This window comes from Bombina bombina, chromosome 6 (genome assembly GCF_027579735.1).
Source record: "Bombina bombina isolate aBomBom1 chromosome 6, aBomBom1.pri, whole genome shotgun sequence".
In the NCBI taxonomy this organism is placed as follows: Eukaryota; Metazoa; Chordata; class Amphibia; order Anura; family Bombinatoridae; genus Bombina; species Bombina bombina.
Window position 1 is genome coordinate 1,040,696,412 of NC_069504.1, and position 22,573 is coordinate 1,040,718,984.

A 22,573-nucleotide genomic window follows, 5' to 3' on the forward strand; every position below is an offset into this window, starting at 1 on the left:
TCGGGATTCAGATAGAGTATGCAATTTTAAACAACTTTCCAATTTACTCCTATTATCAAATTTTCTTCATTCTCTTGGTATCTTTATTTGAAAAGCAAGAATGTAAGTTTAGATGCCGGCCCATTTTTGGTGAACAACCTGGGTTGTTCTTGCTGATTGGTGGATACATTCAACAACCAATAAACAAGTGCTGTCCAGAGTTCTGAACCTAAAAAAATTGCTTAGGGGCCTTCTTTTTCAAATAAAGATAGCAAGAGAACGAAGGAAAATTGATAATTGGAGTAAATTAGAAAGTTGCTTAAAATTGCATGCTTTATCTGAATCACGAAAGAAAAAATTTGGGTTCAGTGTCCTTTTAAGCACGGGATCAGACAACGTGTGTATAATACTAACTCGTGTTCATTGTAAACAATGGTCATCCTATTAAAGGGACATGAAACCCAAATGTTTTCTTTCATGATTCAGATAGAGAATACAATTTTAAACAACTTTCTAATTTACTTCTATTATCTAATTTGTTTCATTTTCTTGGTATCATTTGTTGAATGAGCAGAAATGCCCTAATGGTTTCAAACTGAACTCATGGGTGAGCCAATCCCAATCGATATATATTTGCAGCCACCAATCAAGAGTTAGAACCTAGGTTCTCTGCTGCTTCTGAGCTTGCCTAGATCAACCTTTCAGCAAAGGATAACAAGAGAAAGTAAGAAAGTAAAATGGAAAGTTGTTTAAAATTGTATTCTCTGGCCTCGATTTATCAAAGTCTGGCGGACCAGGTCCGCCAGACCTCGCTGAATACGGAGAGCAATACGCTCTCCGTATTCAGCATTGCACCAGCAGCTCACAAGAGCTGCTGGTGCAACGCCGCCCCCTGCAGACTCGCGGCCAGGGTGTCAATCAACCCGATCGTACTCGATCGGGTTGATTTCTGGCGATGTCTGTCCGGCTGCTCAGAGCAGGCAGACAGGTTATGGAGCAGCAGTCTTTGTGACCGCTGCTTCATAACTGCTGTTTCTGGCGAGCCTGCAGGTTCGCCAGAAACACAGGGCATCAAGCTCCATTCATTCGGAGCTTGATAAATATGCCCCTCTATCTGAATCATGAAAGAAAAATTTTAGGTTTCATGTCCCTTTAATATCCAGGGCTATGTCAACAAACATTCCCATTGGTCAAATAGGATAGCATCATCTGACCATAGCACCGGAAAAAGTATGCAAAGAATCTAGTACTGACAGACGTCAAAAAACAAGGAGTAATTCAGAGCAGGGTCTTACTATAGTAAACTGTAAATAACACTAGGAACAGCTGCACGTCTCGCCTTTGAAGAAGCTTTTTTGTGAAACTGCGCATCAGGGTACACAGTTAAGAGGTGAGTCTCTCTTTTTAATAAACTAAATTATTTTGATGTGATTTGTGCAACGTTTTTGTCTGGCGTAACAGTTAACCAGATCACTAAACTCGCACTATACTGACGCACATTTAATTCAATTGTGCTCAAGCAAACGCTTTTACTTTCAACCTCTTGTGAGCTGCTGGTGCAATGCTGAATACGGAGAGCGTATTGCTCTCCGCATTCAGCAAGGTCTTGCGGACCTGATCCGCACTGTCGGATCAGGTCCGCAAGACCTTTGATACATAGGCCTCTATAACACTTTATTAAATATGAATATTGCATAAATATGTTTTTACGTTTTCATCTACTTAACTTCAAAGGGCTCCAATGCACTTCTATATATGTGTGTATATATGTATTTATGTATTTCTATATGTTTATATGTCTGTAAATACATATATACACATGTAAAGGCATATATACATATATACACATGTAAAGGCATAAATACATATATACACATGTAAGACATAAATACATATATACACATGTAAGACATAAATACATATATACACATGTAAGACAAATACATATATACACATGTAAAGACATAAATACATATATACACATGTAAAGGCATAAATACATATATACACATGTAAGACAAATACATATATACACATGTAAGGCATAAATACATATATACACATGTAAGACATAAATACATATATACACATGTAAGACATAAATACATATATACACATGTAAGACATAAATACATATATACACATGTAAAGACATAAATACATATATACACATGTAAAGGCATAAATACATATATACACATGTAAGACATAAATATATATATACACATGTAAAGGCATATATACATGTGTACACTCACACACCTTTTTTTCTAACACCTGAGACATCATACCTTTGATCCTTTATAACTTTTTTGTGCAATTTTTAAAAAAATAATTTTTATTAGATGGTGTTATGAGTGTAAATGTACTTTGCAATGTATTTTTTATGTGTTTTGTATCACTGTTTTGTTTAGTGAAATCCAAGCAGAAAACCCGACGCATACAAACACTCGCAATAAACCCCTTATCGCTCGCACATAACTATTTAGTGTTCGACTCGTAATCCGGCCCTTAATGGGGAGATTAAATGCTGAGATTTATTCCCATATAACATAAAAATTGCCACCTTAAAAAAAGTTAATGTCCACTCACAATAATGAGCATTTGATGGAATTCTGTCATCGTTCTGTTCAGGACAGGAAGCAATCTGTTTTCTTCCTGCTCTTCTTTCCATTAAGATGCAATCAGAGACATTTATTATGTAAAAATAAAACACTATTATTTGCAATATGCTCTCCCTATTTACCATTTATGTCAAATTTGTCACATGGTACATCCTGGTCCTGTTATAATGCCATCCTTGTATTTTCCATGTGCAAAATTGCTCATATCTAGACCTCCAGTTGCTCTTCAAGGGTTGAATTCATTTTATTGCTGAGTTAAAAGTATCATTTATGCTTACCTGATAAATTCATTTATTTCATGGTGGTGAGAGTTCACGATCCATTACTCCTGGGCATTATACTCCTGACCACTAGGAGGAGGCACAAATCCCAAAACACCCAGAGCCCTTAAAAAAAAATCCCAATTTATTGAAACTAGTCTGACGTATAGCCAAGACACAAAAGGTAGGAAAAAGAAATAAGAATAATACAAAAATGAGCATAAAAAACGAAGAGCATACTCAAACTGCCTCCAGAAAAAAAAACAAAAAAAATAATTGGGCGGGAAATTAATTATCAGGTAAGCATAAAGTACATTATCTTTCTTAATGGTTGTGAGAGTCTACAATAAATTACTTCTGGGAACTAATACACAAGCTGCAGAGTCTACGAATAATCTGGGCAGAAAAAACGTATTTTATTCCAAATAGACTGGATAATTGTTTGTTTTTTTAATGCATAAAAAACATATATACAATAATATTAAATGCGCAGAAACAGCTGCTTGAAGTACTGGGATATATAGACACTTCCCCTTTAAATTTTGATTTTACTCACCTGCACTATGACATAACGAGTCTACAAGTAGTTAAAAACCTAGTAAAAAAAATGCCTGGTTATTAAACCTAAAAGCTGACATTCTACTCACAATTGATCTCCATGTAAAGGCACTGTAGGTGACATTTTTTTAACACCACACATCCCCTTACTTTAACCCCTTATAACTGCTTTGTGCGGTTTTGTTTTTTTAAATAAAGATGCTCATATATTTCTCCTATGTTAATGTACTGTCCGTTTTATTTTGGGGGTGATTGGGGCAACTTTTTATTTTTAACCAGAGGTTTGACCTCTGGTTAATTGAGCTTAGCGCAAAGTGAAACCACAAGCTTGCGGTAGCATTAACCAGCCACTTGTAATGGCCGCTTATTTAATGTGCGCCCGTAAACTGGCAAATTTGCCCCATTACAGGTGCACTTTAAGATAGCACCTCACTTGTTATCTAGCCCTTAGTATCTTTCCTGTAGACACTTCCAATTGCAACACTATTGCTAGTGAAATAAAAACTTCTTGTTACGCTATATCTGCAGTGGAGGTTCTGACTCTAGCCACTAGAGGGAGTTAGATAATCAAGAATAAACAGGAATCATTCCTTATAAAATAACCAAGCCATAAAAAGGACCTAGCAGAATTGGTAGCGCACATAATTACTCTTTCACACAGAGTTGATTCCCTATCACAAGGTTTAAAAGATATTCAATCTGAAAACCAAAATCTTAAAAACTTTATTAGAGACTCGTTGGCTGTAAGAAGTATTACAGCTGATGCACCTGAACCTTCTGTAAGTCCTCCTGAAAAGTTTAGTGGGGACAGAAACCAATTCAGCAAATTTAAAAAAGCTTACTTCTTGCTATTTACTTTTAAATAGATCTCACCAAAGTCTGTACAGCAATTTCCTACCTACGGGGTGAAGTTAGAGCTTGGGCAAATAATTACCAGAATCTAATGATCCCATTCTAGACTCCTTGGAATCTTTCTTTGCTGCTATGTATCTTCTCTATGATGACCCACATAAACAAATCACTGCAGAAACAGCAATTCGTTCACTTAACAAGGGAAAAGTTAAGTTGAAGACTACATAGTAGAATTTAAAAGATGGTCCAAGGACACCCTTTTGAATAATATCAGTCTATGAACCCAATTCAGCTTAGGACTATCTGAGGATTTAAAACTAAAAAGACAAATTGTCAAAAACTGTAATGCCATTATCTTTGGAAGATCAGATGAAAATGTCAAATATTAACAGAACAGAACAGAACATTACATTACTGAAAACTATAATAAAAGAGTTCCTACATCCTCCTGATAGGAGTAGCCATAAGGTAGAACCTATGGACATATGTGTAGTAAGATGGCCATTAACACCCAAGGAAAAAACATAATTTATGTAAGAACTTACCTGATAAATTCATTTCTTTCATATTAGCAAGAGTCCATGAGCTAGTGACGTATGGGATATACATTCCTACCAGGAGGGGCAAAGTTTCCCAAACCTTAAAATGCCTATAAATACACCCCTCACCACACCCACAATTCAGTTTAACGAATAGCCAAGAAGTGGGGTGATAAGAAAAAAGTGCGAAAGCATATAAAATAAGGAATTGGAATAATTGTGCTTTATACAAAAAAATCATAACCACCACAAAAAAGGGCGGGCCTCATGGACTCTTGCTAATATGAAAGAAATGAATTTATCAGGCAAGTTCTTACATAAATTATGTTTTCTTTCATGTAATTAGCAAGAGTCCATGAGCTAGTGACGTATGGGATAATGACTACCCAAGATGTGGATCTTTCCACACAAGAGTCACTAGAGAGGGAGGGATAAAATAAAGATAGCCAATTCCTGCTGAAAATAATCCACACCCAAAATAAAGTTTAATGAAAAACATAAGCAGAAGATTCAAACTGAAACCCCTGCCAGAAGTACTTTTCTACCAAAAAACTGCTTCAGAAGAAGAAAACACATCAAAATGGTAGAATTTAGAAAAAGTATGCAAAGAGGACCAAGTTGCTGCTTTGCAAATCTGATCAATCGAAGCTTCATTCCTAAACGCCCAGGAAGTAGAAACTGAACTAGTAGAATGAACTGTAATCCTTAGAGGCGGAGTTTTACCCGACTCGACATAAGCATGATGAAATAAAGATTTCAACCAAGATGCCAAAGAAATGGCAGAAGCTTTCTGGCCTTTTCTAGAACCGGAAAAGATAACAAATAAACTAGAAGTCTTACGGAAAGACTTAGTAGCTTCAACATAATATTTCAAAGCTCTAACAACATCCAAAGAATGCAACGATTTCTCCCTAGAATTCTTAGGATTAGGACATAATGAAGGAACCACAAAATCTCTACTAATGTTGTTGGAATTCACAACTTTAGGTAAAAAATCAAAAGAAGTTCGCAACACCGCCTTATCCTGATGAAAAATCAGAAAAGGAGACTCACAAGAAAGAGCAGATAATTCAGAAACTCTTCTGGCAGAAGAGATTGCCAAAAGGAACAAAACTTTCCAAGAAAGTAATTTAATGTCCAATGAATGCATAGGTTCAAACGGAGGAACTTGAAGAGCCCCCAGAACCAAATTCAAACTCCAAAGAGGAGAAATTGACTTAATGACAGGTTTTATACGAACCAAAGCTTGTACAAAACAATGAATATCAGGAAGAATAGCAATCTTTCTATGAAAAAGAACAGAAAGAGCAGAGATTTGACCTTTCAAGGAACTTGCGGACAAACCCTTATCTAAACCATCCTGAAGAAACTGTAAAATTCTCGGTATTCTAAAAGAATGCCAAAAAATAATGAGAAAGACACCAAGAAATATAAGTCTTCAAGACTCTATAATATATCTCTCTAGATACAGATTTATGCGCCTGTAACATAGTATTAATCACAGAGTCAGAGAAACCTCTTTGACCCAGAATCAAGTGTTCAATCTCCATACCTTTAAATTTAAGGATTTCAGATCCTGATGGAAAAAAGGACCTTGCGACAGAAGGTCTGGTCTTAACGGAAGAGTCCACGGTTGGCAAGAGGCCATCCGGACCAGATCCGCATACCAAAACCTGTGAGGCCATGCCGGAGCTACCAGCAGAACAAACGAGCATTCCTTCAGAATCTTGGAGATTACTCTTGGAAGAAAAACTAGAGGCGGAAAGATAGAGGCAGGATGATACTTCCAAGGAAGTAAAAAATGCATCCACTGCCTCCGCCCGAGGATCCCGGGATCCGGACAGATACCAGGGAAGTTTCTTGTTTAGATGAGAAGCCATCAGATCTATTTCTGGGAGTTCCCACATTTGAACAATCTGAGGAAATACCTCTGGGTGAAGAGACCATTCGCCCAAGTGCAACGTTTGGCGACTGAGATAATCCGCTTTCCAATTGTCCATACCTGGGATATGAACCGCAGAGATTAGACAGGAGCTGGATTCCGCCCAAACCAAAATTCGAGATACTTCTCTCATAGCCAGAGGACTGTGAGTCTCTCCTTGATGATTGATGTATGCCACAGTTGTGACATTGTCTATCTGAAAACAAATGAACAACTCTCTCTCAGAAGAGGCCAAGACTGAAGAGCTCTGAAAATTGCACGGAGTTCCAAAATATTGATCGGAAATCTCACCTCCTGAGATTCCCAAACCCCTTGTGCCGTCAGATACCCCCACACAGCTCCCCAACCTGTAAGACTTGCATCTGTTGAGATTATAGTCCAGGTCGGAAGAACAAAGAAGCCCCCTGAACTAAACGATGGTGATCTGTCCACCATGTCAGAGAGTGTCGTAAAATCGGTTTAAAGATATTAATTGAGATATCTTTGAGTAATCCCTGCACCATTGGTTCAGCATACAGAGCTGAAGAGGTCGCATGTGAAAACGAGCAAAGGAGATCGCATCTGATGCGGCAGTCCTAAGACCTAACATTTCCATGCATAAGGCTACCAAAGGGAATGATTGTGACTGAAGGTTTTGACAAGCTGATATCAATGTTAAACTTCTCTTGTCTGACAAGGACAGAGTCATAGACACTGAATCTATCTAGAAACCTAAAAAGGTTACCCTTGTCTGAGGAATCAATGAACTGATTGGTAAATTGATCCTCCAACCATGAACTTGAAGAAACAACACAAGTCGATTCGTATGAGATTCTTCGAAAATGAGAAGACTGAGCAAGTACCAAGATATCGTCCAAATAAGGAAATACCAAAACCCTGTTCTCTGATTACAGAAAGAAGGGCACCGAGAACCTTTGAAAAAAATTCTTGGAACTGAGGCTAGGCCAAACGGTAGAGCCACAAAACTGGTAATGCTTGTCTGAAAAGAGAATCTCAGACACAAAAAGTGATCTGGATGAATCGGAATATGCAGATACACATCCTGTAAATCTATTGTAGACATATAATGCCCTTGCTAAACAAAAGGCAGGATAGTCCTACAGTAACCATCTTGAATGTTGGTATCCTAACATAACGATTCAATAATGATAGATCCGGAACTGGTCTGAAGGAATTGACCTTCTTTGGTACAATGAAGAGATAAAATAAAACCCCAGCCCCTGTTCCAGAACTGGAACTGGCATAATTACTCCAGTCAACTCTAGATCTGAAACACATTTCAGAAATGCTGAGCCTTGCTGTGTTAACTGGGACACGGGAAAGAAAAAAAATCTCTTAGCAGGAGGCCTTAACTTGAAGCCAATTCAGTACCTTTCTGAAACAATGTTCTGAAACCAGAGATTGAGAACGGAATTGATCCAAATTTCTTTGAAGAAAACGTAATCTGCCCCATACCAGCTGAGCTGGAATAAGGGCCGCACCTTCATAGGTACTTAGGAGCTGGCTATAGGTTTCTATAAGGCTTGGATATATTCCGAACTGGAAATAGTTTCCAAACTGATACCGCTCCTGAGGATGAAGGATCAGGCTTTTGTTCCTTGTTGTGAGGAAAGGAACGAAAATGATGATTTACCCTGGAAAGAAAGGGAAAGCAAAGTTGACTTAGAAGACATATCAGCATTCCAAGTTTAATCCATAAAGCTTTTCTAGCTAAAATAGCTAGAGACATATACCTGACATCAACTCTAATGATATCAAAAGATGGTATCACCAATAAAATTATTAGCATGTTATAGAATAATAATAATGCTATAAAATTATGATCTGTTACTTGTTGCGCTAAAGCTTCTAACCAAAAAGTTGAAGCTGCAGCAACATCCGCTAAAAATATAGCAGGTCTAAGAAGATTACCTGAACATAAGTAAGCTTTCTTAGAAAGGATTCAATTTTCCTATCTAAAGGATCCTTAAATGAAGTACTATCTGCCGTAGGAATAGTAGTACATTAGCAGGAGTAGAGACAGCCCCATAACCTTAGGGATTTTTGTCCCAAAAAACTCTAATCTGTCAGATGGCACAGGATATAATTGCTTAAACGTCTAGAAGGAGTAAATAAATTACCCAAATTATTCCATTCCCTGGAAATTACTTCAGAAATAGCATCAGAGAGATTAAACACTTCTGGAATAACTACAGGAGATTTAAAAACATTATTTAAACGTTTACATTTAGTATCAAGAGGACCAGAATCCTCTATTTCTAATGCAAATAATACTTCTTTAAGTAAAGAACGAATAAATTCCATCTTGAACAAATACAAAGATTTATCAGCATCAACCTCTGAGACAGAAACCTCTGAACCAGAAGAACCATTATCAGTATCAGAATGATGATGTTCATTTAAAAATTCATCTGAAAAAAGAGAAGTTTTAAAAGATTTTTATGTATACTAGAAGGAGAAATAACAGACATAGCCTTCTTAATGGATTTAAAAAATAAAATCTCTTATGTTATCAGGAACACTCTGAAAATTAGATGTTGATGGAACAGCAACAGGTAATGTAACAGTACTAAAGGAAATTTTATCTGCATTAATAAGTTTGACATGACATGCAATACAAACAATAGCTGGAGAAACAGATACCAAAAGTTTATAGCAGATACACTTAGCTTGGTAGCTCCAGCACTGGGCAGTGATTTTCCTGAAGTATCTTCTGACTCAGTTGCAACGTGGAACATCTTGCAATATGTAAAAGAAAAAAAAACAACATATAAAGCAAAATTGATCAAATTCCTTAAATGACAGTTTCAGGAATGGGAAAAAAATGCCAGTGAACAAGCTTCGAGCAACCAGAAGCAATAAATAATGAGACTTAAATAATGTGGAGACAAAAATTACGCCCATATTTTTTAGCGCCAAAAAAGACGCCCACATTATTTGGCGCCAAAAATGACGCCACATCCGGAACGCCGACATTTTTTACGCAAAAAAAGTCAAAAAATGACGCAACTTCCGGCGACACGTATGACGCCGGAAACAGAAAAAAAATTTTGCGCCAAAAAAGTCTGCGCCAAGAATGACGCAATAAAATGAAGCATTTTCTGCCCCCACGAGCCTAACAGCCCACAGGGAAAAAGTCAAATTTTTTAAGGTAAGAAAAAATGATTGAAACAAATGCATTTATCCCAAATATGAAACTGACTGTCTGAAAAATAAGGAATGTTGAACATTCTGAGTCAAGGCAAATAAATGTTTGAATACATATATTTAGAACTTTATAAACAAAGTGCCCAACCATAGCTTAGAGTGTCACAGAAAATAAGATTTACTTACCCCAGGACACTCATCTACATGTTTGTAGAAAGCCAAACCAGTACTGAAACGAGAATCAGCAGAGGTAATGGTATATATAAGAGTATATCGTCGATCTGAAAAGGGAGGTAAGAGATGAATCTCTACGACCGATAACAGAGAACCTATGAAATAGACCCCGTAGAAGGAGATCACTGCATTCAAATAGGCAATACTCTCCTCACATCCCTCTGACATTCACTGCACGCTGAGAGGAAAACCGGGCTCCAACTTGCTGCGGAGCGCATATCAACGTAGAATCTAGCACAAACTTACTTCACCACCTCCATCGGAGGCAAAGTTTGTAAAACTGAATTGTGGGTGTGGTGAGGGGTGTATTTATAGGCATTTTAAGGTTTGGGAAACTTTGCCCCTCCTGGTAGGAATGTATATCCCATACGTCACTAGCTCATGGACTCTTGCTAATTACATGAAAGAAATCCAGAAGTAGGAATCTTAATTTAAACATGCGTTGTGGCTCAAAAGAACATATCCTACAGAAATGTCCTAATTTAAAAAAAAAAGAAATTAGGCAAGGAATCATTTTTTAAATAAATAATTTCTAAAAATAATAATAAAAGTTCTTACTGTATCCTTTCTTTATCCTTATAGTGGCATCACAATCATATTAAAGCTGACTTTATTATTGACACAGGTGCTTGTGGACGTTTTATTGATTTAAGTTAAGTTTCTCAAAATAACATTCCTTGCTTGAAAAAAATCTAGCCCAGTGTCTATAAGAGTTATTGATGGTTCTCCAATTTCATCAGGAGCAATCACCCACCATACTATTTCCCTTCAAGTTACCACTAATTATGGTCATCATGAATATATAACTTGCTAACAAACTTGTTCCCTCTACTCTCCTATTCTAATAACCACCACACCAGTAATTTTCTCTTGTTACTCAAATGTCTTTCATAAAAATGAAGCAGAAAATCTACCCCTACATAGGCTGTATGATTGTCCAATAGATATACTCCCAGGTTCAACTATTCCATTTGGTCATATATACCCCATAGCAGAACCTGAGTTAAAGCATTTATGAGAATATTTAGATGAAAACTTGATAAAGAGGCTTTATTAGTCCATAAACATCACCTGCTGGGGCCAGTGTTTTTTATTAAGAACAAGGATGACACATTACGCCCTATAATAGATTACAGAGAATTAAACAAAACAACAATAAAAAACACTATCTATTACCACTCATCCCTGAATTAATTGAAAGGTTACATCATGCTACAATATACACACAATTAGATCTCTCAGGGCTTACAACCTCAAACAAATATGTAGCGGAGATGAATGGAAAACTGCATTCCAAGCCGTTATGTGCTTTATGAATATAGAGTTATGCTTTTCAGGCTCTGTAACACCCATTTCACTTCATTACATTTCAGTATTAATTACATTTTCAGAGATTTGTTGGATGTCTGTGTGGTCATATATCTTGATGACATTCTCATTATTTCAAATGACATCTCTGAACATCGGAAACATGTAAAATAGGTCTTATCACAACTTAAATATGCCAAACTTGAGAAATGGATATTTAAAACAAATACCATCCATTTCTTGGGTTACGATATATCCCCACTGAGAATTCAGATGAATCTGTAAAAAATTAAAGCTATTGAAGTTTGGCCTATATTTCAATCCAAGAAAGCCCTTCAACGGTTCCTAGGGTCCTCCAATTTTTGCCGTACGTTTATTAAAAACTTTTCCTCTACTGTAAAACCATTAACCCTATTAAAGAGAGCAAAATAAAATTTTGTTGGACCACTGATGCCCAACAAGCATTTGACGTTTAAAAAATAAGTTCACAACTGCTCCTATACTAAGATTTCCAGATACTATGCTTCAATACATCCTTGAAGTGGATGCATCTCAATATACATTAGGCCACTTCACTTAATTGAGCCACTTCACCCTGTGGCATATTATTCTTGCACTCTCAACAGTGAGGGTCTAAGAAAAAAAAGGCAGATTCCCTATCTAGGAGAAATGAGCCCTAACTAACCACCAATTCTCCTCTTTCTATAGTACCTTCGAATAAAATTATTGTTACAAATTCTGATTTTTATCATTCTTAAAAAGGTTATGTTCAGAGAACCGAAAGTTCCACTCCATCTTTTGGTCCGATACCAAGATGGCTTACTTTTTTAAAAACAATAAACTATTCATACAAACCAATCTTAGACACACATTCCTCAACAAGTCCATGATGCTCTACTATTAGGACACCCTAGAATCATCAAAACTACAGAATCTTGGTGGCCAGGAATTAATAAAACAGTTCAACAATATGTACACCTGTAATATTTGTGCTTGTAATAAAGCCCAGAAATAACTTTCCTTTGTACTGCTTACACCTTTACCAATACCTGATAAACTCTGACAGGCCCTAACAATGGACTTTGTTATTGACCTACCTAGATCTGATAAATCCAATACTATTTTCGTTGTAGTGGACTATCTAACGAAGATGGCTCATTTTATCCCCTTGACAGAATTACCCAATGCAACCAAAACAGCCAATGCATTTAGCTCTAGCAGTTTCTCAATTTACTTCAAAAGTTTTGAAAGAGATATGCTTGAAACTACAAATAAAACAATGGTTTTCTAGTGCTTTCCACCCACCCACAAACAAATGGACAGATTGATGCCATTGCACAAACTTACAAGATTATTTTGCTTCTCTTTTACCTCTTGCAGAATTTGTCTACAATAATTCTACTAGTTCCACTGGAAAAAAGTTTCCTTTTTTTCACTAACTATAAAATTCCAGAGATATACCAACAACATCATTATGCACAGAAGTGCAAGTCAAATTAGAACACATCTAACAAGTTTCAAGATTATGCAAAACAACATCAAACATCCAAGGACAAATAAAAATTTAAGATCTATGCATAGAAACACCTCTATTCTATCAAGTGGGAGATCTTGGACCTACCACCATCTTATAAACTAAAATACATCCTAAGTTTCACGTATCATTACTCAAAACACATAAGAAAGATAATTTTCCTAACAGAAGACCTATCCCACCACCACCGGTTCTAATCAGTGAACAAGAGGAATGCCTGATTAAATTAATTATTGATGCAAGATGATTTAGATGGAAAGAATATGGTCCTGAAGAGGATTCTAGGGAGGATCATGATCAAGTACATGTAAAGACTCTTATCTCTGCCTTCCATTGTAAATATCCCGATAAACCACGTAATTGAAGCCCCCGGGTGGTTTCCCTCGGGGGGGGGGGGGGGGGGGGCGGGGGATGCTGTGTTATATGGACACTTCCCCTTTAAATTTTGATTTCACTCACCTGCACTATATTATCACTAGCCTAATATTTACTAGCCTACAAAGCTAGTAAAACAACGCTTGGTTATTAAACCTAAAAGATGCATTTAGGCTCCTTGTACTTCAGAAAAACTTGGATTAAATAAAGTTTCTTATAATTAATTGGATTAAAGAAAGTTTCTTATAAATGACGCTTCTTTGACATTCTACTCACAATTAAAAAAGGACTTTGTAAATTTGCTCCAGAAATCACGTTGGTGAAGAGTTTGCTGAATGTAACAGTTCATCTGGCTGTTTTGCAAAATCTCTCAACCATACTCTGGATCACAGTCTGAATAGGAGCAGCTCAAATTGCACTGGAACCCCTGAACATCTCCCTGCAAAGTGGATTGACATTCAGGGTTAAGCCTTCTTTTCCTGCAAGGTTTTGTGTTAACACAGCCACTCCGGTTCACCAGCAGTTTAGGAACACCTCATGTGGCAGTTATCACACTGAGGCCTCAGGATCCACTAATCTGCCTGTCAACTAACTTTCATTGTATTACATACTACACAAAGAGGAACGGGTCTGCAGTGTCAGGACTGGCCAAGGCCTTACATAAAGGTAAAGTCTACATACTTTTTCAATTAACCTGCTTCACATTGTTTTGATATATAATATATAGTCTGGCAGGAAGCCATTTTCAAACTGTATTTAACTCAGGAGGTTTTTTTTGTACTAGATGGACTGTCATGATTTATGTTGTATCTGTTAAAACCAAACATAGCAGATAATATGAACTTTAACTATAAAAACTTCCTTTGAATATCAACTCCTTTAAAGGAATGGTCTAGTCAAAATTAAACTTTAATGATTCAGATAGAGCATGCAATTTTAAGAAACTTTCTAATTTACTCATATTATCATTTTTACTTTGTTCTCTTGGTATCTTTATTTGAAAAAGCAAAAAAGTTAGCTTTGGAGCCAGATCATTTTTGGTTCAGCACCTGGGTAGTGTTTGCTGATTTTGTGTCTAAAAGTAGTCACCAATCAGCAAGCGCTACCCAGGTATTGAACCAGAAATGGGCCAGCTCCTAAGCTTAAATTCTTGCTTTTTCCAATAAAGATAGCAAGAGCATGAAGAAAATTTTATAATAGGAGTAAATTAGAAAGTTGCTTAAAATTGCATGCTCTATCTGAATCATTAAAGGATATTTTTGACTAGACTATTCCTTTAAGTAGAACTACTAAATACCAGTATAAAAACTACCTTTAAAGGGATAGGAAAGTGAAGGTAAACTTTGGTAAATGAAAGCCCGTTTTTTTAAAATACTATTAAAAACAGGGGCACTTTCATTCATCAAAGTTTACAAAGCAGCCATTTTGTTAAAAAAATTACCTTTTTTTCTTTTCACTGCTAGAGCAGCTTCCCCCACCTAGAGATCCTATATTCACACGTCAGCAATGACTAATCCGGCTTCCTCCAATCACAGCATGGCCTCAGGCAATGACTACCCTGGGGGGAAAGCTGTGATTGGAGGAAGCGGGATTAGTCATTGCTGACGTGTGAAGAGAGGATCTCTATGTGGGGGAAGCTGCTGCAGCAGCGAAAAGAAAAAAGGTAATTTTTTTAACAAAATGGCTGCTTTGTAAACTTTGATGTATGAAAGTGCCCCTGTTTTTAATAGTATTTTTAAAAAAATGGCTTTCATTCACCAATGTTTACCTTCACTTTAAACTTGCATGATTCAGATCGAGCATCTCATTTTAAGACACTTTTAAATTCACTTCTATTTTCAAATGTGCTTTGTTCACTTAGTATCCATTGTTAAAAAATGAATACGCACATATCATACACTAGTGGGAGCTGCTGCTAATTGGTGCCTGAACACATTTGTCTCTTGTGATTGGCTAAATAGATATTTTCAGCTTCCTGTCAGTAGTGCAATGATGTCCCTTCAGCAATGGATAACAAAAGAACAAAGAAAATTTGATAATAGAATTAAATTGGACAGTTGTTTAAAATGGTATGTTCTATCTGAATCATAAAAGAAAATTTTGGGGTTTACTATCCCTTTAAGTTTGCACTAATACATTTAGTATCTTTCCTCTAGACACTTCTAATTGCAACATTATTGCTAGTAAAATTAACTTAAATTATCTATGCAAACCTAAGCAGGATCCTTATATGGGGTGTAAACTGAGTCAAGTATCGCAGAGTCAGAACACTGGGGAATTTGATTCTGTTAACACTTAGGGGCCTGCTTATTAAAGGTCTTGCGGACCTGATCCGACAGTGATCCACTCGTAATCTAGCCCTAAACACGCAAAATACAAAGCACGCTAAAATCCCATCACCTAAACATTATTAAAATGTAAAAAAAAATTGCAGCGCATAATTACGCCGATGCCTGAAAAAAAAAAAACGAGCTTAATCATGCTGACGAGTGTAAAAAGCAGAAACAAAGCGACAATCCAATGCGTGGAAAAAATGGCGCATGCAAACAAGCTGATGCTTGAAAAAATAAATATTTAATGCACCTCAAGATCTACATAGGGTGAAATAAGGTACTTATAAACCCATGCCTAAAATGTCTGAAATAATAGTCCCCAGGTTATGATATACTCACAAGTGAGTACCTATTAATAGCCTATATGCTAAGCAGGTGCCAACAGCAACTCCTTCACCTTCCTCCTCCGAAGGCAAAGATAAGACTAGTTTCCGTAAGAAGGGAGGAGTTTTGAGATCTTTGCCCCCTCCTAGAAGTCAGGAGTATAATTACCAGGAGTAATGGTTTGTGGACTCTCCCCACCTTTATGAAAGAATTTTTTTACCACAAATGCAGTTTCCTTTTCTGTGATTAATTTTGTGTATTTCAATCTATTTTTCATTACAGTTGCTGACGATTTAGATTTAATTACCACAACTCTGAATTCAGAAGTCACATCACCAACCCTAACGGAAAAACAGGTTAATTATTGATATGTTTATTTCCTTTAAATATTATTCATAAAAAATGATGGATGCCACTGCACTGAATGTCCTCACTTCATACACTTCCTTTATAATGTTTACTAACCTTTACAGACTAATATGTTGGGGATAATTGGTATTATTTGTAAAGAGGGAATATAGTAATGGAGATCTTTTAGGGTTACGAGATTATAATTGTGTAATAGTCTGAAGAAAGAATATTAATATGATTTGGGTGAGTTCCAGGTAATCAAGTGCTTAATAACAACATATAATAAATAACAATAAAGTCAAAATTAAACTTTCAGAAAGAACATACAATATTAAACAACTTTCCAACGTTCTTCCATTATCAAAATGAGCACAGTCGTTTTATATGCACAGTTTCTGAGGCACCTGCGCCTACTGAGCATGTGCAAGAGTTTATAGTGTATATGTATATGCATTTGTGATTGGCTGATGACTGTCACATGATACAGAGGGTGGGGAACAAGAAGTAACTGAAATTTGTCATAAAAAATCTACTACTCATTTGAAATTCAGGAAAAGTGTTACTTTATTATCTGTCTAGCATGCATTTGTTAATTATGCATTATATTTTATTACTAGTAATCAAAATAGTAAATAACTGCTGTGTTTTGTTACTAGAAACTAAGAACTTAAATAATTGCATGTTTTACTAAAAACCAAGACTTTAAATCACTGCTGTTTGTTACTGGCAAGCAAGGGGTTAAATCACAGCTTTGTGTGTTTCTAGTAAACAAAAAGGTTAAATCATTGAAACTTTAAGATTCAATGGAAATTCAAAGGGAAAGACTGATTTTAAAGTGTTTGTAACATTTGAAGAGATTAACAAATTTGGTTGAGTATTTACAACCAGAAGTTATTTTTAAGGAGAACTAAGTTTTTAAACAAGACCACAACAAAAACCAGTCACGCAATTTGAAGTGAAATAGCAAACTCTTAGCTTGATCTGCAAATTAAATCTAAATGCAATGAACTTCAAACCTCTGTATAGCAATATTTTAGGGGTTAGGGGTTAGAGTAACATTTAGAATATCAAGGCTATAGGGAGGAGAATTGTGGCGGTATCTACGGTATGGAGAATTCATGGTAAGGTTTAAATAGTGATGGCAGAAGAGGGTTAATAGCCTAAGGAAAGTACCATGTTGCAAGTGACAATGCTGTGATGGGAGGTCACAGAAAGGGTTAAATGCAGTGGGGAGCATTAGTGCAGTAAGAGTTCATAGAGCTTAGGTTCCAGACCATAAGAATAATGGGGTAAGTGTCAGTGTGCATTGGGGGCATGGTTACAGTTAAGGTACATGGGATAGTAGATAGTTGGGGGATCAGATGATCCACAAAATTTAAAGGACAGTAATAATTAGACATTCATGATTCAGACAGAGCATACAATTTTAAACAACTTTCCAATTTACTTCTATTATTTAATGTGCTTCCTTCTCTTGTTATCCTTTGTTGAAGGGTTTATCTAGGTAAACTCAGGAGCAGCAAAGCACCTGGGTGCTAGCTGCTATTTGGCTGCATATATATGCCTAGTGTCAGTGGCTCACCCATGCATTCAGTTAGCAACCAGTAGTGCATTGCTGCTCCTTCAACAAATGATACCAAGAGAATGAAGCAAATTTGATAATAGAAGTAAACTGGAAAATTGTTTAAAATTGTATTTTCTATTTGAATCATGAATTTAAAAGGACATGAAATAAAAAATAAAATGATTACATAGAACATACCATTTAAAACGGCGTTTCAATTTACTTCTATAATATAATTTGCTTAGTTCTATTGGTATCCTTTAGTTGAAAGTAGTGATGTCGCGAATAGTTCGCCGGCGAATAGTTCCCGGCGAACATAGCATGTTCGCGTTCGCCGCGGCGGGCGAACATATGCGATGTTCGATCCGCCCCCTATTCGTCATCATTGAGTAAACTTTGACCCTGTACCTCACAGTCAGCAGGCACATTCCAGCCAATCGGCAGCAGAAAACTGGACAGCATCCATTTTAGATTCATTCGGAAGCTGCATTCTTAGTGAGAGGAGGGACCGTGTAGCTGCTGCTGATTTAATAGGGAAATCGATAGCTAGGCTAGTGTATTCAGTGTCCACTACAGTCTTGAAGGACTCATCTGAAATCTGCTGTAAGGAGAGATTGTAAGGAGAGATAGCAGTTGCCTGTCTGCCACCGTGTTTGTCAGGCTCACAGCGTATACTGTGCCCACTTGCCCAGTGCCACCACACATATCTGGTGTAACAGTAGTGTACATTTAAAAAAAACAACACTTTTTTGATTGTGAAATAATAGCAGACAGCTGCCAGTACCCAAGATGGCCCCCAATAAGGCAGATGGGGAGGGTTAGAGAGCTGTTTTGGGGGGGGGGATCAGGGAGGTTGGGGGCTAAGGGGGGATGCTACACCACAGCATATGTAAATATGCTATAAAAAAAAACAATTTTTTTAAAAAAACCTTGTATTTTAGTACTGGCAGACTTTCTGCCAGTACTTAAGATGGCAGGGACAATTGTGGGGGAGGGAAGAGAGCTGTTTGGGAGGGATCAGGGGGTCTGATGTGTCAGGTGGGAGGCTGATCTCTACACTAAAGCTAAAATTAACCCTGCAAGCTCCCTACAAACTACCTAATTAACCCCATTCACTGCTAGCCATAATACACGTGTGATGCACAGCAGCATTTAGCGGCCTTCTAATTACCAGAAAGCAACGACAAAGTCATATATGTCTGCTATTTCTGAACAAAGGGGATCCCAGAGAAGCATTTACAACCATTTGTGCCATAATTGCACAAGCTGTTTGTAAATAATTTCAGTGAGAAACCTAAAATTGCGAGAAAAAAAATATTTTTTTTTTAAATTTGATCGCATTTGGCGGTGAAATGGTGGCATGAAATATACCAAAATGGGCCTAGATCAATACTTTGTGTTGTCTACTACACTTAAGCTAAAATTAACTCTGCAAGCTGCCTACATGCTCCCTAATTAACCCCTTCACTGCTGGGCATAAAACACATGTGGTGCGCAGTGGCATTTAGCAGCCTTCTAATTACCAAAAAGCAACGCCAAAGCCATATAAGTCTGCTATTTCTGAACAAAGGGGATCCCAGAGAAGCATTTACAACCATTTATGCCATAATTGCATAAGTTGTTTGTAAATAATTTCTGTGAGAAACCTAAAGTTTGATCGCATTTGGCGGTGAAATGGTGGCATGAAATATACCAAAATGGGCCTAGATCAATACTTTGGGATGTCTTCTAAAAAAAAATATATACATGTCAAGGGATATTCAGGTATTCCTGACAAATATCAGGGTTCCAATGTAACTAGCGCTCATTTTGAAAAAAAGTGGTTTTGAAATAGCAAAGTGCTTCTTGTATTTATTTCCCTATAACTTGCAAAAAAAGCAAAGAACATGTTAACATTTCTAAACTTAGGACAAAATTTAGAAACTATTTAGCGTGGGTGTTTTTTGGTGGTTGTAGATGTGTAACAGATTTTGGGGGTCAAAGTTAGAAAAAGTGTGTTTTTTTTTTTCCATTTTTTCCTCATATTTTATAATGTTAGGTGATTTATGCCCTTTATGGATTAAAACCAGACTCTGCATCAACTATGTAATTTTCTGTGGGAGTTTTGCCATGTATCCCCCTCCGGCATGCCACAGTCCAGGTGTTAGTCCCCTTGAAACAACGTTTCCATCACTATTGTGGCCAGAAAGAGTCCCAGTGGGTTTTAAAATTTGCCTGCCTATTGAAGTCTATGGCGGTTCGCCCGTTCGAACATTTGTGTACATTTTTATGTTCGCGACATCACTAGAAGGCATAACTAGGTAGGCTAAGGAGCTGGGAGCTACCTGCTGATTGGTGGTTTCACAGATATGTCTCTTGGTTTAACGATATGTAAAAATAGCTCCCAGAAGTGCATTTCTGCACCTTCAAAAAAGGATACAAAGAGAATAAAGCAAAAATGATATTGGAAATAAATTTGAAAGTTGTTTAAAATTGTATGCTTTACTTGAATCATGAAGAAATATTTTCACCTAGATTAAGAGTTTTTTTTTTTTGTATTATAGTTTAGTTTATTTAATTGTATTTTAGTTTAGATACTTGTAGGTAATTTACTTAATTAGTTTAATGATAGTGTAGTGTTAGGTGTATTTGTAACTTAGGTTAGGATTTATTTTACAGGTAATTTTGTAATTATTTTAACTAGGTAGCTATTAAATAGTTAATAACTATTTAATAGCTATTCTACCTAGTTAATATAAATACAAAGTTGCCTGTAAAATAAATATAAATCCTAGAAACATAATTTATGTAAGAACTTACCTGATACATTCATTTCTTTCATATTAGCAAGAGTCCATGAGCTAGTGACGTATGGGATATACATTCCTACCAGGAGGGGCAAAGTTTCCCAAACCTCAAAATGCCTATAAATACACCCCTCACCACACCCACAAATCAGTTTAACGAATAGCCAAGAAGTGGGGTGATAAGAAAAAAGTGCGAAAGCATAAAAAATAAAGAATTGGAATAATTGTGCTTTATACAAAAAAATCATAACCACCACAAAAGGGTGGGCCTCATGGACTCTTGCTAATATGAAAGAAATGAATTTATCAGGTAAGTTCTTACATAAATTATGTTTTCTTTCATGTAATTAGCAAGAGTCCATGAGCTAGTGATGTATGGGATAATGACTACCCAAGATGTGGATCTTCCACGCAAGAGTCACTAGAGAGGGAGGGATAAAATAAAGACAGCCAATTCCGCTGAAAATAATCCACACCCAAAATAAAGCTTAAATCTTATAATGAAAAAAACTGAAATTATAAGCAGAAGAATCAAACTGAAACAGCTGCCTGAAGTACTTTTCTACCAAAAACTGCTTCAGAAGAAGAAAACACATCAAAATGGTAGAATTTAGTAAAAGTATGCAAAGAAGACCAAGTGGCTGCTTTGCAAATCTGATCAACTGAAGCTTCATTCCTATACGCCCAGGAAGTAGAAACTGACCTAGTAGAATGAGCTGTAATCCTTTGAGGCGGAGTTTTACCCGACTCGACATAGGCATGATGAAACAAAGATTTTAACCAAGACGCCAAAGAAATGGCAGAAGCCTTCTGACCTTTCCTAGAACCGGAAAAGATAACAAATAGACTAGAAGTCTTTCGGAAATCCTTAGTAGCTTCAACATAATATTTCAAAGCTCTAACTACATCCAAAGAATGCAACGAGTTTTCCTTAGAATTCTTAGGAGTAGGACACAATGAAGGAACCACAATTTCTCTACTAATGTTGTTAGAATTCACAACCTTAGGTAAAAATTTAAAAGAAGTTCGCAACACCGCCTTATCCTGATGAAAAATCAGAAAAGGAGACTCACAAGAAAGAGCAGATAATTCAGAAACTCTTCTAGCAGAAGAGATGGCCAAAAGAAACAAAACTTTCCAAGAAAGTAATTTAATGTCCAGCGAATGCATAGGATCAAACGGAGGAGCTTGAAGAGCCCCCAGAACCAAATTCAAACTCCAAGGAGGAGAGATTGACTTAATAACAGGTTTTATACGAGCCAAAGCTTGTACAAAACAATGAATATCAGGAAGACTAGCAATCTTTCTGTGAAAAAGAACAGAAAGAGCAGAGATTTGACCTTTCAAGGAACTTGCAGACAAACCTTATCCAAACCATCCTGAAGAAAACTGTAAAATTCTAGGAATTCTAAAAGAATGCCAAGAAAAATGATGAGAAAAACACCAAGAAATGAAAATCTTCCAGACTCGATAATATATCTTCCTAGATACAGTTTTACGAGCCTGTAACATAGTATTAATCACAGAGTCAGAGAAACCTCTATGATTGAGAATCAAGCGTTCAACCTCCATACCTTCAAATTTAAGGATTTGAGAACCTGATGGAGAAAAGGACCTTGCGATAGAAGGTCTGGTCTTAACGGAAGAGTCCACAGTTGGCAAGTGGCCATCCGGACAAGATCCGCATACCAAAACCTGTGAGGCCATGCTGGAGCCACCAGCAGAATAAACAAACGTTCCTTTAGAATCTTGGAAAAAGAACTATAGGCGGAAAGTTATAAGCAGGATGATATTTCCAAGGAAGTGACAATGCATCCACTGCTTCCGCCTGAGGATCCCTGGATCTGGCAGTTTAGATAAAGA

At 36.7% G+C, this 22,573-nt stretch overlaps 1 long non-coding RNA gene across 1 annotated transcript in view; it reads left to right on the top strand.

Annotated features, from left to right (window-relative positions):
• Positions 1-1,304: 1,304 nt before the first annotated feature.
• LOC128664106 (uncharacterized) overlaps positions 1,305-22,573 on the top strand; it is an 80,466-nt gene continuing 59,197 nt past the window's right edge. The window contains exons 1-2 of the long non-coding RNA XR_008402921.1: positions 1,305-1,369; positions 16,292-16,365. This is a non-coding gene — a long non-coding RNA (uncharacterized LOC128664106). The remainder of the gene's footprint in view (positions 1,370-16,291; positions 16,366-22,573) is intronic.